General features: G+C 45.5%; 1 protein-coding gene and 1 long non-coding RNA gene across 5 annotated transcripts in view; one reads left to right on the plus strand and one right to left on the minus strand.

Moving 5' to 3' along the window:
- The window catches only part of FARS2 (phenylalanyl-tRNA synthetase 2, mitochondrial), a 406,264-nt gene that overhangs the window by 217,488 nt on the left and 172,558 nt on the right, over positions 1–16,218 (plus strand). The gene's annotated exons all lie outside the window — the stretch shown is intronic.
- On the minus strand, positions 10,273–15,250 carry LOC118903380. Its single transcript, XR_005021791.1, has 3 exons — positions 14,716–15,250; positions 11,456–13,175; positions 10,273–10,600 (listed from the first exon to the last, which is right to left on the minus strand). It is a non-coding gene; the product is annotated as an uncharacterized LOC118903380 (long non-coding RNA).

Below are 16,218 nucleotides of genomic sequence, written 5' to 3' on the forward strand. Positions count from 1 at the left end.
GGCTGTTGATACCATCACAGTGTTTATTCCATTACGTCTCACTGGGTGGATCTGAGTGTGGTCTTAATGTTGAGCTACATTGAGACAGTGGATGATTTGTCTATTTATAGTTTTCTTGTGTTGCTTTGAACAAGCAAATGAGATTAGAAGAGCTAATTCAAGCTCAGAAGCCGTAGGTGACCCGAGGTGACTTCCTTAAAATTCACTTTTGCTTCCTGTCAAATAGAGTGACGAAGATTGGGGTCTTCCTGCCAAACAGTCCTGGCCAGTTCCCCACGATGCCAGGCTGTTAGCAGTTTTCAGGGGGGGTGGACGACAGTTCCTCCTGACCGAAGACAGAGAGGTGCTCTGGGCCCTGCTGCCCGCAAGCGTAAGCAGAACCTGAGGGTCGTAAAGTTAGTTCAGAGAGGGAGCATCGTTCTGCATTGGTGGTGGTGGTGGGTTTTTTTAAGAATGCTTTTATTCAGGTTTGTAAGCCTGAGTGCAGGCTTGTCAGAAGAGGCTGTGGTGGCCACTGGTACCCAGATAGTCACACTTCCCGTCTTGGTTGTGGCTCCTGCTGGGAACACCCACATCCAGTTCAAAGCTGCCCCATTAGAAAAGTACTTATGTCTCTTACTTTCTTAGATCATACTTGCATAGTTACTTCTCTGTATTTGGCAGGGTGTGAAGGACGTGAGCGGTTCTGTCCCTGTCCTTGAAGAGCACATCTTATGCAGATGTAGAGGACGGATGTGTGGACACGGGGGGAAGGGGAGGGTGGGATGAATTGGGAGGTTAGGTTTGACATAAATACGCTACCACGTGTAAAATTGATAGCTACTGGGAACCTGCGGTATAGCCCAGGGAGTTCAGCTCGGTGCTCTGTGACGACCGAGATGGGTGGGATGAGGGGGTGGGTGGGAGGGAGGTCCAAGAGGGAGGGGACATATGTATACGTACAGCTGATTCACTTCATTGTACAGCAGAAACTAACACAATATTGTAAAGCAATTATACTCCAATAAAAATTTTTTTAAGTTATTATTAAGAAAACTTTTAAGCGTTCTACAGAGTCTAGAGAATAATATAGTAGATACTCTGTTCAAAACGCCAGCTCATGAAATAAGACATCACAGATGGGACTGACGCCCCTGGCGGCAGTGTGTGAACTTGCTGTTTGTCCACCTTCCTGCCAGCATTTTTCATTGTCAGACTGCAATGTTTGCCAGTTTGATGAGTGAAAAATGATGAAGCCATATTTTTCAAATTATCTCGAGTTCCTGAGAATAGATAACATGTGGAGGGTAAGTTTGCAAAGAAATAGAGCCCCCAAAGGAAATAAAATATTGATTAAAAATTCATGATAGGGCTTCCCTGGTGGCGCAGTGGTTGAGAGTCCGCTTGCCAATGCAGGGGACACAGGTTCGAGCCCTGGTCCGGGAAGATCCCACGTGCCGCGGAGCAACTAAGCCCGTGAGCCACAACAACTGAGCCTGCGCTCTGGAGCCTGCGAGCCACAACTACTGAGCCCGCGTGCCACAGCTGCTGAATCCCGCGCCCCTAGAGCCCGTGCTCCGCAACAAGAAGCCACGCACCGCAATGAAGAGTAGCCCCCGCTCGCTGCAACTAGAGAAAGCCCGTGCTCAGCAACAAAGACCCAATGCAGCCAAAAATAAATAAATAAATTAAATAAATTTATTTTAAAAATTTCATGATAGATTTATTAAAACTAAAAATGAGAAAATATTGACAGATATATATGTTAGTGAATCAGAATATATTGCGCGTCCTGATGGGTTTGGATTGGTCACTGAATGATGGATTTGGCTGCTCCCCTCCAAGGGAGGCAAGGTAGGCTTACTTTTGACAGATGCTATTTAGCAGCAAGAGTGATGGCCATGTACCTGCTTCTTTCCTGATAAAATTACACCAAAGACAAACTCAGGTTCTTAAAAGCTTCTCTTCTTAAAAAAAAAAAACAACCTACTTTTAGGAGTTCTTAGAAATCCTTTCTTTCCCTTTGTAATTTTTTTTTTTTTTTTTTGCCATGCCTCGTGGCATGCAGGATCTTAGTTCCCTGACTAGGGTCTCTTGTTCCCCAACCTCTCTGGGTCACCTGTTTTAGTGTTGACTTCCTTAGACATTCAAGGGTTGTTTTTCCTTATGTTTTAGCCAAATTCTTGTTTACTGAACCTTTGCACAGTGTAGGAACACCATTTTCTTAATAACAATTTATAAGTGGTAGGCTCTCTATAAATCTCTTCCAGTTTATATGAAATGTTTATACTGAGCTAGCAAAATTATTTTTATAGGACAAGGAAGAGTGGCATTGATCCTCAGTTTGGTACCAATCAGAGGTTATGCAGATTCCTTTGTCATGTCAGAATGTTAGGGCTGATTAATCGTCAGGATAGGCCCAGCCGTGCAGAGCTAACAGAGAACCCCCTGAAATCTCAGTGGCTTAATCCATTGAAAGTGTATCTCTCAGTCAGAGAGAGCCACAGTGATAACATCTGGAACATGTGGCTGCCATGGACCCCATAGCAGAGGACGGGAGAACTGGAGGGTCTCCAAGGGGGCCGGGGGTCTCGCTCCTGCCTGCTTCGGTTCCATTGGCTGGAGCACGGTCACATGACCACCCGGCTCTGCTGGGAGGGTCCAGGAAGATGAGAATGACGCAGGGATTGGTTTTCACATAGCATTTCCCCACACAGAGATCCTTCTTATGGCCTAGATGTGACTTGACAGAGTTTATTGATGAAAAGGACAATCTGTATCATGGTTCCGACTACCAATTTGGTCTATCTGACGAATACATGATGTTATAGACGTTTCGTGTGCTTAGACCCGTGGGATTGTGTTTTTAGCTTTGCCAACCAATATCTTATTTTTATCCAGCTCTATTCCCATGTCCGTTTAAGTTCCCCTCCATCTGTTTTATCTCTCAGGTTCCATAGCCAAATGGTTAAAAATGCATTGGATTCCTTGGGAAGAAGAATGGAGAAATTGGTCATGTTTAATCCCCATTCTTCTGTTTCTTTGTTCTATTCCCCGTCATTTCTATTCAGTTTAATATTATACGCTACTCTCATTGGGGTCAGGAGTAAAATATTTAAATATTTCAAATATTTATGTGTTACCTAGAGGCATAAGGAGGCAAGAGCAGGGGTGGTGGGTTGGGAAGCACAAAGGAAGAGAACTGAACGAGGCCATTTGGATGCGGGCGAGGAGAGGGAAGGATAAGTAAACCATTTATAACATTGAAGTCACTGAGCTGGACTCAGTAGATGTAAACTTCTAAACTTGTTTTGTTTTTCACACCACTGCCTTCAGCAAGTTCTGTCTAATCATTCTTCCTTATCCAGAGTGAGATTTCAAGCAGATCCATAGCTTTCCTGGTCACTTGCAAGTACAGTCCAGGCTAATGGCAAAGCTTCCGTCTTCCATCCAACTGACAGCTTTCTCCTTCTCTCAGCTCAGAGTAGGGCACAGGGGTGGAAGCTGGAAGGGTGGTGATGGGTGGGAGAGCAAGGGGAAAGAGGGCTGGGCAGGGAGGGGAGGAGCGAGGTGAGGGCCAGGGAGGGGCCTCTGTCACTGCAGAGCTGGGATCTGGCAGTGTGACTTCTGGGAGTGACCAGTGTCCAGATGCTGACTTTTTTCTCAGAGGGTGCTTGGCGGATCCCTTAGCGATTCACCACTAGTGGGGACTGAAGGCTTCGGGAATGGGTGACGTCCCACCTGGCTGATGGCTGGGTCTCTGTATTCAGTGGTGTCTTTATAGGCTCGTGCTGCTGAGCTCAGCTCATCCAATCCAGGACCTGGGGGTGGGGTGCTTTTCGAGCTTGAGGGCCCACCTGGGCTACAGGAAACTCACAATTCTGTTGTCCAGCACAGACCTGTTTTCCTGCTCAGGACCACAGCCGTTTCCATTCAGCGTTCAGCCTATAGAGTTTTTCAGGTGTGGGTGAGGGGTAGTCTCTAAGTCACCCAGACCCAAGGAGACACTTGCCAAGTTCTCTAGGTGGTTCCCTAACCCCTGCCCCACTTCCTTGATGGGGGTGGGGGGGTCACTCCCCATTTCCCCTGGGAGGGAGGAAGAGGCAGCAGTAACAGGACGTAACTCTCCAAAGAACTCATGTCTCCAATAACAGTGAATTCTTAGCTTTCCTAACAGAGCATGGAGGTGGCAGCGGGGTGGTGAGCAAACCCATCCCACTGTCCCATGGCATGTCCAGCATCCACCTTTCTTAGCCTTTGGGACCTCTGCCGACAGTGGGAATATTCCACTTAACGTTCTACTGAAACAACAATAGTACCTCCGCGAACGTGAGAGGATTTGTTGGCCTCTGACGTGAGCTACGTGCTCGCAGTGAAGGGTCCAGGGGAGCCTGATCTGTGCTGCTTTCTGGGTTTGCGTCTCCGCAGACCTGGGTGGTGACCGTCACGAGCGCCTGCAGAGCCCTTCCTTTGCTCTAGGCCTCTTTTGGGTAATAACTACTAACTCACAGGAGCCTCACGAAGTCTCCACGAGGGGCTTCTGTTGACTGTCCCAACTTTACAGACAGAGCAGTGGAGTCAGAGAGGCAGTAAATAAATAACTGGCCCAGGGTCGCCCGCCTGGTGAGTGGGGCAGCAGGACGGGGCTGGGTGCAGAGTCAGTGCTCCCAACCTGTCTGTTCTTTAGATTAACGGTGGTGATTAGGGAAGAACTTCCACAGGGCCCCGTTCTGCTCTGAGGAAGACGCAGCCCCTGTCCGTCTGCAGCGGCTCTCTGAGCTCTCCAAGCTCTACCGAAGGCCAGGGGCTGCATCGGGTGGGGAGGGGCCCATCACCAGGCCCCTGTGGAACACGGAAGAGCCGGCTTCCTTCCTCTCTTGGGCACTCACTCCTGGAGAATTTCCTAGAAATGGAACACCTGGCCTCTACTCACTGAGAGGTTTTTCTCTACCCAGCTTCCACGTTCTTCCCAGCAAGCAGAACCCTCCCGCTAAAGAACTGTCTTGCCTATTTGTACACAGGCTGCCCTGACCCAGAAAATGAGTCTGTTTCCTGCCCGTCCCCTCCTCTTCATCAGGTTCTGAGAGCCCAGAAATGTCCAGAAAAAGGAAGGGGACAGGGCAAGAGCAGATTCCCCAGGGGAGCTCAGATTTATGTTGGGAGAAAAGGCATGAAAATTTCTTCATTCAGGGATCCAATCAATACTATCTATCAAGTTAAAAAGTGCCCCTTTATTCATGGTGCATCTTGGTATAGAAGTAATAGTTGGATGTGACCTGGGTAGGTTAATGGGAAAGGGGTAAAGAGTGAGAGGGGAGAGAAGTGAGGGTGTAGGGCACTGGCATCCCACTGCCGGGTGAGTGTCCAGGGGCCTCACTTGACCTGTCAGAACTGTAGACAGCCCGGTTAGGAAGGATTTACCAGACTGCCACGATGGGGAGGGCAGGATTTCGCCCTTCATAAATGTATAGAGCTGCACTTGCTTTTTCTTTTTTTTTTTTTTTTAATTGAAATTTTGGGGGATAATAGTAGATTCATTTGCAGCTGTAAGAACAGAGAGATCCTGTGTAGCCTTTATCCTGTTTCCCCCAATGGTAACATTTTGCCAAACTATAGTCCAGCTACACCGGGTTATTGGCGGTGACACAATCCATTGATCTTATGCACATTTCCCAGTTTGACTTGGATTCATTTGTTTGTGTATTTAGTTCTATACAATTTTATCATGTGTAGATTCACATATTCACCACCAAAGGCAAGATACAAAATAGCTCCATCGCCACAAGGATCCTTCATGTCATCCTTTTATAATCATATTCACCCTCACCCATATCTGCTGTCCCTGACCCTTAGCAGTCGCCAATCTGTTCTCCATTTATAAAATTCTGTTATTTAAAATGTTGTAGCAATGGAATCATATAGTATATACCCTTTTTTGGGATTGGTATTTTCCACTGGGCCTGACTCTCTGTAGATTCACGGAAGTTGCTTCATCTGTCCCTACAAAGTCCATTTCTTTGTGTTGTGGGGATCTGTGTTCCGTGGCGTGGATGTCCCACTATTTGTGTAGCCATTCACCCATGGGAGGACATCTGGTACCCTTGCTTTTGACCTCTTGGGTCATAGGCAGATGGGCCTTTCAGTGGTTGTTCTGCCGTATCTCCTTTTTTTTTTTTTAAAAACCATATCCATAGACTAAAAGCTTCTGGAATGATGTGTATTATCATATGTTGATAGAAAAAAAAGCCATTCAGTGTGTTCTTAATACTATTAGGGGCTTATTATTGTTATATTCGAATGATTATTACATCCCTGGCTTTCGTACGGTGGGGAGCCAGTAGGTGACATCGTGTAATGTTAGTGCTGTGTACACGTTCCCTTACAGCGCAAACAAGCAGTGTCCCTTTAGGGTTGTGTTAGGTCCTGAGCCGTGTTTGTTCAGGTTTGTTCTAAGTAGTGCCCACAGCTGAGTGGGTCAGGCCCTGGACAGTTGGACATTGGCCCCGGGCCTCCAATCAAGCCCTGATTACTTTGGCTTTGTACGAGAGAGAACAGTGTGGGGTGCCAATGAGGGGACAGAGGACGGGGTTACGGTTTGAAAATAAGAAGGAAAGCGTGACTCAAACAGCTTGCCAAGAAAGTTTTGGTTAATTTGTCCTTAAGATATTTGGGAATAGACCGAATCAAGCTGTTTAGCTTTTGCTCAGAAATCTTCTTTTGCGTTTTGATAAATAACTTGGCTTCGGGACCTCCCTGGCGGTCCAGTGGTTAGGACTTGGCGCTATCACTGTGAGGGCCCGGGTTCGATCCCTGGTCGGGGAACTAAGATCCCACAAGCCTCGCAGCCAAGAGATCCTAAAGGCTACTGAACTGTGTTCGGGCTAACATGAAAGGCTGATTTTTCTCTGCGTGTAGATAGTCACCAGATAGATGGTCTAAAACAATAAAGACCATAAACATGTAACTCTGAATTTTAGACTATTGGAGCAAGCTGAGGAAGAAAATAGAAGTCTGTATAGGATACTCCTATTGATTTGTTTTCTTTTTGGAAAGGTCAGAGAACATGTCCACAGTGGTAAAACAGCCCAATTAATATCTGTCTACGCAATAGCAGCCAGTGATAATCTCATGCAGCTTTTCGTGTATTGACAGGTGGGATTGATGCTCCAGGAGGACAGGTGCAGCACAGAAGGCAGATGTTGGGCAGCGGACTTTATCCACAGTTTCTACCAGCTCTCAGTGGAGGCGAAGTGTTGCTTCTCAGCTGCTTTTCCTCTGAGGGTGGGATACTGTTTGACTTTTAGTTTGTTTTAAATGTCATCTTTTAATTATATTTTGGATAATGATAAAGAGAGAAGCAATGCGTTTGTGAGAGCACATCCTAAAAGGCTCGGCAGCTCTTTTATCTGCTGCCGAAAACAACTCCCACTAGAAAGAAGGTTTCATTAATTGTCATTACTTGGGAATTATGGAATTAGAACAGCTCACGTTTCTTTTATCATTCATATATTTAAGTGACAGTGGCATTACTTACTCTAAATTAAATTCCTTTCATGGTTAAGATATTATGACAGCGTGACAAGAAATAGAGCACTATTAACTTTTATTTTGGAGAGTCATTTTTCTAACAGATATGAAGGCACACTTTTTCAGACTGCGAGGCGGGACGTATTATTCCTTGGTTCTGTAACAGAGAGGAATAGATAAGTACATCCAGCTTAATACTTCAGGAGTTTTAGGGATGGATTAGTGTGTTTAAAAGTCACCTAAGCGGTGTTCACGTCCTCCACACTAAGAAGGAAGAGAACATTCTTCCACGGTGCTTCCCTCTGGCAGCCGGGGGCTGGGCCGGGTTACTCTCTCCAGCTGGAGCTGGCCCTATACGTCTGCGTTTCATGGTCAGTGGCATCTGTGGGCAGGACTGTGTTGGCCGCCATCCAAAGGCCTGTCCCCAAGGCCGCATCGTTCCTGTCATTTGGGCTCCGGGGGTTACACTTTCCATTTCTGCTCCTTTCTTCCTGAAAAACCTCTCAATTCTAGTTCACGTTTTGCTGTGGCCCAGTTTTGATAACTCTTGTTAATAAGAAACCTTAACGATACATTCGAAGTAGGTAAAAGCGTATTCCGACACTAATAATTCCGTATAGGGTTTGACAAGTATTCCTCAAATACCTATTATGGACGTGGGTCACCTTATGAAAATTGGTGTACGAAGAATCCCCATTTAGTTGAAAGTGTTTATAATTAATGACCATCTTAGTGCACTTAAAATGTGATTTGGTTAAAAAAAAAAGTCTCACATACAAATTTTGGGAATATATTGTTACCTGAAGTGCTGTATGCAATTCAAGCAGTTAAAAACAAAATACAACAAACAATCAGACAAAAGCAACTGCTCTCTCAAAAATGGACAATGGCCAAAGCTAGTAAACTGTTAGGAAGGCCAACTTTTGTTCGCTGCAAACCTTTATTTGCAATGTGCTGCACAACAGTACTTAATTCTCCTGAGTTCTAGGACCTTAGATTGAAATGTGAGAGAAAGGGGTAAAGGATAAAACTACTATATTTTGGCGGCAAGTCAAAAGGAGGTATACGAGGTGGGAGATGAGTTCTCGGTTGATTATACTCAAGTCAATATATTTATTTATTTATTTAGTTGCGGCACGCGAACTCTTAGTTGCAGCATGTGGGATCTAGTTCCCTGACCAGGGATCGAACCCGGGCCCCCTGCACTGGGAGCGTGGAGTCTTAGCCACTGGACCGCCAGGGAAGTCCCAGGTCAATATGTTTAATTTTTAACTCTTAATAAGTGCTAAGCAAGGCATGACCATTGCCTTTACATTTTCAGAAGGTTCTGAATTACCCTGTACTATTGTCAACTTGGTCAACTCAACTCCATTTCATGTTTCTGCCTCCATATGTTTGCTTTTATTTTTCCCCCTTGTTGGAAGGATACAGATTTTTAGGACATAGATCCCTAAGGGAAACTGGAGACATTATAAGGAGAATTCTGACTGGATAAGACCACTGGGGATTGTTTCATGTACTATTGATTAGTATATGCACCAGAAATTGCTGTCTCCTTTATTAAGAAAACCAAAGTCTAGGACCCAGAAAGGAAAGGGGAATGTTCCAAAGGGAGTGTTTTAAGACGGGCGTTAAAGGTTTTATTAGAGAATGTTGATTAGGATGCAGCCCAGCTCAGACCGTGTGAAGGACCACTGTTTTCAAGGCTTGTAGAATCCGATCACAGTCTGTTCCATTCCATGGAAAGGTTCTTTTCAAAGAGGTCCGCCTTTGGATCGTGTGAAGGACTTATTGACAGAAGCGTGTGGCACCAAGGATATATACAACTAGAGAAGTTTCAGGTGGGAGATTGATCTCTGGGCACAGCTCAGAAAGTCAGTCATCCAGTGACAAGTCTCCGAGGAAACAGTTCAAGGATTGTAGCTGGAAAGCAGGGGATCAAGTACTAAGTCCACGGTGGGAAGAGAAGAAATCAGAATTCATGTAGCTGCGCTGGCCTCTCTAGGCCTGCCTGTGGCTGTGCAGTGTTGCGCCGGGATACTGTGGGCCTTTTGTCCCTGGGTGGCTGTCGTTGTAACTAACGGTCCAGGGAAGCGGAGGCGTTTGTCCAACACCGCTGCTAAACACTGGCGCCGTCAGCTCCCTCTGCAGCTCTGTGTGTGTATTGGTCGGGTGCAGGGTGAAAGGCATGCTTGGAGACATGAAACCCCACCTTCAGAAAAGCCTGTTGATATATTTAAACAGCTATGTATGCAAATCATTTTACTAGCTCTCATGGAATAATGACAAAGTCCATCAGGAAACTGGCAGTAACAAAGCAGAAAGTACACAGACAGGAGTGGAACTTTCTGATGTTTTGAAATACTTGGAACAGAGCCTCCTCTCTAAGTTAATGTTTGAACATGAATCTGGGGGGAACATTCGCTGGATGTATACTTGAAGTGAAAAAGACAACAGAAACATAGATTTGAGTCCCAGTATCTGTGTGATCTGGCTTAAATGGTATTTACTTTTGAAACATCGCTAATAATACCAGTCTGACATCCCCCATAGGGTCATTGTGAGGCTCAAAATCAAGGTAATATAGGTGAAGTGCTTTGTAATTGGTTAAGTTCTATAAAATATGAATGTTAATTGCTAGGTTGTTTCCGTGTTTCTTTTCACAGTTATTTTGGGAAAGTGTCAGTTCATTGAGCCAAAGAATTCCTAGAAATCAGCCCCTATTGACAGGGAAGTACTTAATATAAAAAAAAATGTGTTCCAATATGTAATAGTTTAAAATTTTAATTTGACCTTTGGCTTTGCAACAAAACAATCTATGAGAGGGAACCTCAGGGTGCAGGGTTCGGTCACTGGGGAAGAAAATAAGCTGCAAGGAAGGAAGTTTGGAGCAGAGGCAGCTCAGATCCTAGGCCCCGGGAGCTGCCGCCCTGCGTGGAAGAAGCTCGGTGACAGTGACGGAGGCAGGGTGAGGGGACAGAACATTCAGTTTTCCCGTCATTCCTTTCTTTTATGTTCCAATTCTCTCCTTTCCGAGAAGTCTTTTCCGAAATGGTGTCTCTCATGTCACCTCATAATATGATGGATAAACTCTCTGACAGATAAAAGATTAAAGAAAGTCACTGCCTGTGTTGAAAACTTCATTTTAAGTATGAAATTCTTCCTAATACAACCCATGTAAATGCAGCCAATAAACTAAAAAGTGGAAAAATCTCTAAACCTTGCCTTCCTGCCATTCACTCATTTTCTCACAATGCCTGAGCCCTTGTACGTGCTGGACACTGGTCCAGCCCCTCCAGATGTGTCAGAGATGGAAACCAGCCCGGGTCCTGGCCCTGTGGATCAGGTGCTACCGGCAGAGTCTGACAGTAAACAGTAAACAAAATACACATGAAAAGTTGTGGGGTCTAAGAGATGATATTCCCTGAAGAAAACAGCAGAGTAAGGGGATTAGTTGCTGAAAATCTTTCTAAGAAGGTCAACCCACATATAAAACCAAAATAATGTGAGATAAGAGTCCAGAGATGGGAAAGTTTAAAAACAAGAAGAGGAGAAGGAGGAGGGAAAACCTAAGTGCCTCCCATCTGGAATATTCTGTTTAACTGAGGTGCTTCTTTACAGTCAGTGTTATGCCCCAGAGACTAGTTTCCTGGAACCCTCCAGTACCAGAGTGTAGAAAAAAATGCTGCCTTAAAACCCGGTCAGCCCAGGAGCACCCGGCAACAAGTTACAGCTGAGGATTGCCGAAGACCTGAAAGTTAGACCTGTCTGGGATGACAGTACCTTTAAGTGTCTAGTTATTTATGGCTCTCTTTCTTCCATAAAGAATTTGAAGTGCCGTATAAAAGTGGGTACAAGAGGATAAAATAAGTAGTTCAGATAATCAGGACAAAGAGGATATAAGGATAAGAAAATAAAACTGGGACATGAGTCACACAGAGAAACGTACCGTTGTAGAGGTGACCTTGTAAGGATGGCTTTAAGCGTCCACGGGCCAAAGTAAGGAGTGGATTAGGATCAGTTATGTAAGTCGCGATATCCTTAAACTGAAAACAATCCAGTTGTTCACGAGCAGGAAACTTCTCCTGTTCCCATTTTCTTAGATCAGCTTATTTCATGAAGACTCGTAAGAAGACTAAGTGACCTAGTGACCGGCATTCTTGACAAGGAGTTCCTGGCACCCTAAGAATGTAATAGGCCGATAGCTCGATGCAGGGGCTGCAATTCAGAAGAAGCAGATCTAGATGGGACCAAAACAGAGTGTTTCAAAAACAAAATTTGGTACAGCTCAGCAAATAGACGCCCTTTCTTACAGCCCTTCCTGGTAATTGATTGTCACAAGCAGGCTTTTCAGTAAGAATGATTGTGAGAATCAAAGGTTGTGGGCAGTGGCAAGAAGCTGGAGGCCAGCTGTTCCCTGCTCCTCATGAAGGTTTAGTCCTTGAGCTTCGACACACAAGGTGGTTGGGATTTCAGGTGCTGATGGGATGGCCCCTTGCTGGCCTGAGCCTGGCGTCCTCTCAGGCCTGTCCTCACTGGCAGCCAGGTGGGACTGAGGCCCTGAGTCATACACGCCATGGATTATTGTATATTGTGATCTTCCTAAATTCATGTATTTGTTACCTGTCAAGTGTGTTCCCGAGGAATTTTTATGTAAACAATCATGCCATCTACAAATAAAGACAGTGTTACTCTTTCCTTTCCAATCTATTAGGCTGTTTTTATTTCCTCTTTACCTTTTTTTTCACTAGCTGGGAACTCAGACAGAAATAGAAATAGCAAGAGTAGACATCCTTCTCTTCAACCTGACCCTGAGGGCAAAGCAACCAGCCTTTCACCATTGAGTATAATATTAGCTGTTGGTTTTTTATTGTGTCTTTTATTAGATTGAAGAAGTCCCCTGTGTTCCTCATTTGCTGAGAGTTTTTATAATGAATGGATGTTGAATTTTGCCAGTTGCTTTTTCTGCATCTATTGAGATGATCATGTTTTCTTTTTTAAGCAGCTTATTAAATGAATTACACTGATTGGTTTTCATATGTTGAGCTAACCTTGCATTCCTGGGATAAATCCAGTCGTGATATAATGTCCTTTTGTGTATTGCTGGGTTCCATTTGTTAACGTTCTGTTATAGTTTTTTGTTTTTCTCTGTTCATGCTGCACATGGAATCCTCCTGAATCTGCCTCACTCACCTGCCTGCCTCGAGGCTAGGATGACGGGGTTCACCTGGGACTGTCCGTTGGAGTGCCTCACGTGGCCTCTGCATGTGACTGCTGCTCGGAGCTCGGCGGCTGGGTTCTAAGAGAGGGTGTTCTGGAGGGAGATTCCTGGGAGGGAGTGTCTGGAGAGCGGGCATTCCAAGCAACCAGGCACTAGCTGCGTGGCTTTTTCTAACGTAACCTTGGAAGTCACGTAGCATCGCTTCCCTCACACCCTGTGGGTTGAAGCAGTCACAGCCCACTGGGATTCCAGGGGAGGATATGCAGGAGCTTGTGGTCGTTTCCTGAAACCCCACAGATAATGACACTGATTTTCCAGGCTTGGAAATGTATTGGCTGTCATAGAAATAAAGAGGTCAATTCAGCTTGTAATCCGTGTTCCCTAGTCACATGATTTTCTTGAAAGTCTGGCACCACTGTGTCGGGGGGGGAGTGCTTTGTTCTTATAACTTCTCAAAAATAAACAGAAAAGAAATTACTGTGTTTTATCTAGCCATGAAAGTTTTTATCTGAAATATTTCTTCTCACGCTTTATAGAAAAGGCACATGGTATAAAGTGCCCCCATCGTCCTCCACTTGCCCAGTTCTCTCCCACCCCACTCCCCCGAAACAGACAGACAGCTGCTGCTTTTCTTTGATAACCATGACATCCCATAATGGTAATAGTTGTCAAACAACTTTAAAACATGTTTCTGAAACGTCTTTTCAAATAAAAAAATAATAAAGAGAGGTGGAATATTAATGTTGCTTTGTGAGTTAGACTTTTTCCTTAATTATTAAATCTTTTAGATTTTATTATGAAATTTTTAGATAAAACCAAGCATCTAGAGCCCAGTATCTGTAATTGAAAGAGCAGTAGATTTAGGGTATTTGACTTTATTTCACATCCAGCAGTTTTTAGTGTCTTAGCTTTTGCTCCTTCAATCCGTTACCCTCCCTTTCTTCCTCATCTTCTGAAACTTTCCTAAAGCAAAACAAGAATAACACAGAACCCCTAGAAGTAAGCAAGAAAAAGAGCAACAATCTCATTTTTCAAATGGGTGAAAGATAGAATAGGAAGACATTCACAGAAAAGGAAAAAAAATGATCCTTAAGCAAATGAAAAGCTTACTTAAGATAAACACAAGATAAAAATGCACCGTTACCATTTTTTACTTATCAGATTTTGTTTTTATTTTTTCACGTTACAACCCTCATTTGCACCTGTATTAAATAGTAGTGGCGTAGTACATACTCATTTTATCATAGATATTTTTCACAATTTCTTATAGTCTGTCACTTAATCAACATTTATTTGTGTAATTATGATTTTTAATGACTACACTAAAATGTACTATAATTTTAAGGCCTTCCCTAATTTGGGGCATTTAGGTTGTTTTCATGTTCTTGCTCTAATAAGTTATACAGCTTTGAATATCTTCCTTCATTTATCTGTTTTCTTCTGTTGAATTGTTTCCTTAGGATAAATCCCTAATGGAATCGTAAGGATACAGAGTTCGAGCATTGTTACGGGTCTTTGTATGTGCTGCCGTATTTTCCAAATTGTTATCAGAGTAAACAGTGTGGCCAGCAGTCACCGAGGGCACTGGGACCACGCAGTGCGTGGTGTGTGGAACCACACCGCCAGGAATGGGCAGTGTCACTGAAAGAGAAAATTATTCTTTTAGGACACAAACGCGGTGTATCACACTTACATTAATTTTTACATTTTTCATGGCAGCCTTCTTTATGGTTTTGAGGCATCAGTATGACTTACTCTAAAGAGTGTGCCTCACCCTTAGCTGCTCTTCTAGGCAGCTGGCCAGGGGTCAGGGGTTGTGCTCCCTCCTTCGTGACCCCGTTGTCTGGGGTTAAGCCCCCCCTATCCCCCCGCCTCGCATGAGAGGTCATCTTACTCAGGACACAGGTGCGCTCTGCATTTGACCAACTACGTGCTTTTCTTCCTGCGTGTCTTCCCTCCCGCTACTGCCTCATTCTCTCTCTCTGTACCTTTTCCTTTCGAGATCTCGTTTTGGATATTTTTATCCATTCATCTTTTAAACAGATCATCCGAGGAGGCTCACGCTTCTCCGTGGCTTCCGTTGCTGTAGTTTATCCCTGTGGTTTCATTTATAAGCGACAGTGGCGCCAGCCCCTGGCCAGGGGTAGGTCCTCTCCGCCGTGTCTCTCCTGCCTGAAGCTTGCCTGGCCGGTGTTGCCAGAATCCACTCCTAAACCCTCCTCTGCTGCACCTCCATCCCTTTGCCAGTGAAGACGTTCCTCCAGTCTGGAACTTTCCCGCATCTTTCTCCACATTTGGATCAGCATTAGTTTTTTGTGTTGGGTAACAGATTAACCTCATACTTAGTGGCTTAAAGCAACACGCACTTGTTATGTCCCGACCGCCGTGCATCAGGAGTCCGGTGCAGAGGGCCTGGTCCCCTGCCCAGGGTCTTGACAGGCTGAAATCAGGGTGTCACCAGGCCACGTTCTCCTGGAGCTCAGGGTCCTGTCTTCCCTCATTCGGGCTGTTGGGAGAATCCATTTCCTCACGATCGTGGCAGTGAGCTTCGCACTTTCTTGCTGCCGCCAGGGCCTCCCTTGGCTCCCGGAGGCCTCCCTCCAGGCCTGGCCACACCTGGGCCTCCTCTCTTCACGTCAGCTCAGCTCTCCTAAGCCAGCAGGAGACTCTCTGGAGTTTGCTAAGATGGACTTGCATAAAGTAACCTAATCCCAGCAGAGAAACCCTAGGGGTTAGGGAGCGGTCCCTAAGGGGTCCCCCCGCAGGGCGTGTGCGTGGGGGTGGGCGTCCTGCTCATCCCTCAGCATCCTGTTGAAATGACAGTCTCGTGAGCTCTTCCCTGTGCTGTGCGTTGCTCCCTTGCCCCCTTCGCACAGCAGTTTGTGTCTTCCGTCTCACTCTGCTTCACGTGAACAAACCCGAGACTTCATGTGTTGCCATAGGTCTGAACCACACGCTCACCCTCGGAGGGGCTGGTGCCAGGTGTGCAGGTCATCTTGGCGGGCTTACTCTTTGTGTGTTACCGGGGCAGCTTTTACTAAGAGTCAGAGTGTGTTCTAGTAAACTGAGGGTTCTTGGAGGCTGGACACACACTTCCTGAATATCAGTGGTCCACTGTGGCATGTTTTGAACAAACCTGCCCATCTCGTAAGCCACTTGGGGACAGAGCCTGTGTTTTCTCTCCTCTCTGTAACCTGAACATAGAGGCTGAATGTTGGGAAAAGGGCGAGCACAGATTACAGGAAAGTATCTCAGAGGCAGGAACCAGGGCTTAGCAAGCCTGGGATTTAAGCAGAAATGAAAGACAGTATTAGAGAAGTTCGACTCCAGAGTGCCTCGGGGAGGGGAGCAAGGAATGTGGGGAGCACGAAAACTGTGAGATCGGGGTCCCCTTGGGTGTCTCCGTGGCCCCTTCCCCCCAGCACCCTCTGGTCGGCACTCACACGGCCCTATCTGGGTGTCAGGAGTGGGATGGACCTGTGGACCCTCAT

The sequence above is a fragment of the Balaenoptera musculus genome, chromosome 11, assembly GCF_009873245.2.
Source record: "Balaenoptera musculus isolate JJ_BM4_2016_0621 chromosome 11, mBalMus1.pri.v3, whole genome shotgun sequence".
Taxonomy (NCBI): domain Eukaryota; kingdom Metazoa; phylum Chordata; class Mammalia; order Artiodactyla; family Balaenopteridae; genus Balaenoptera; species Balaenoptera musculus.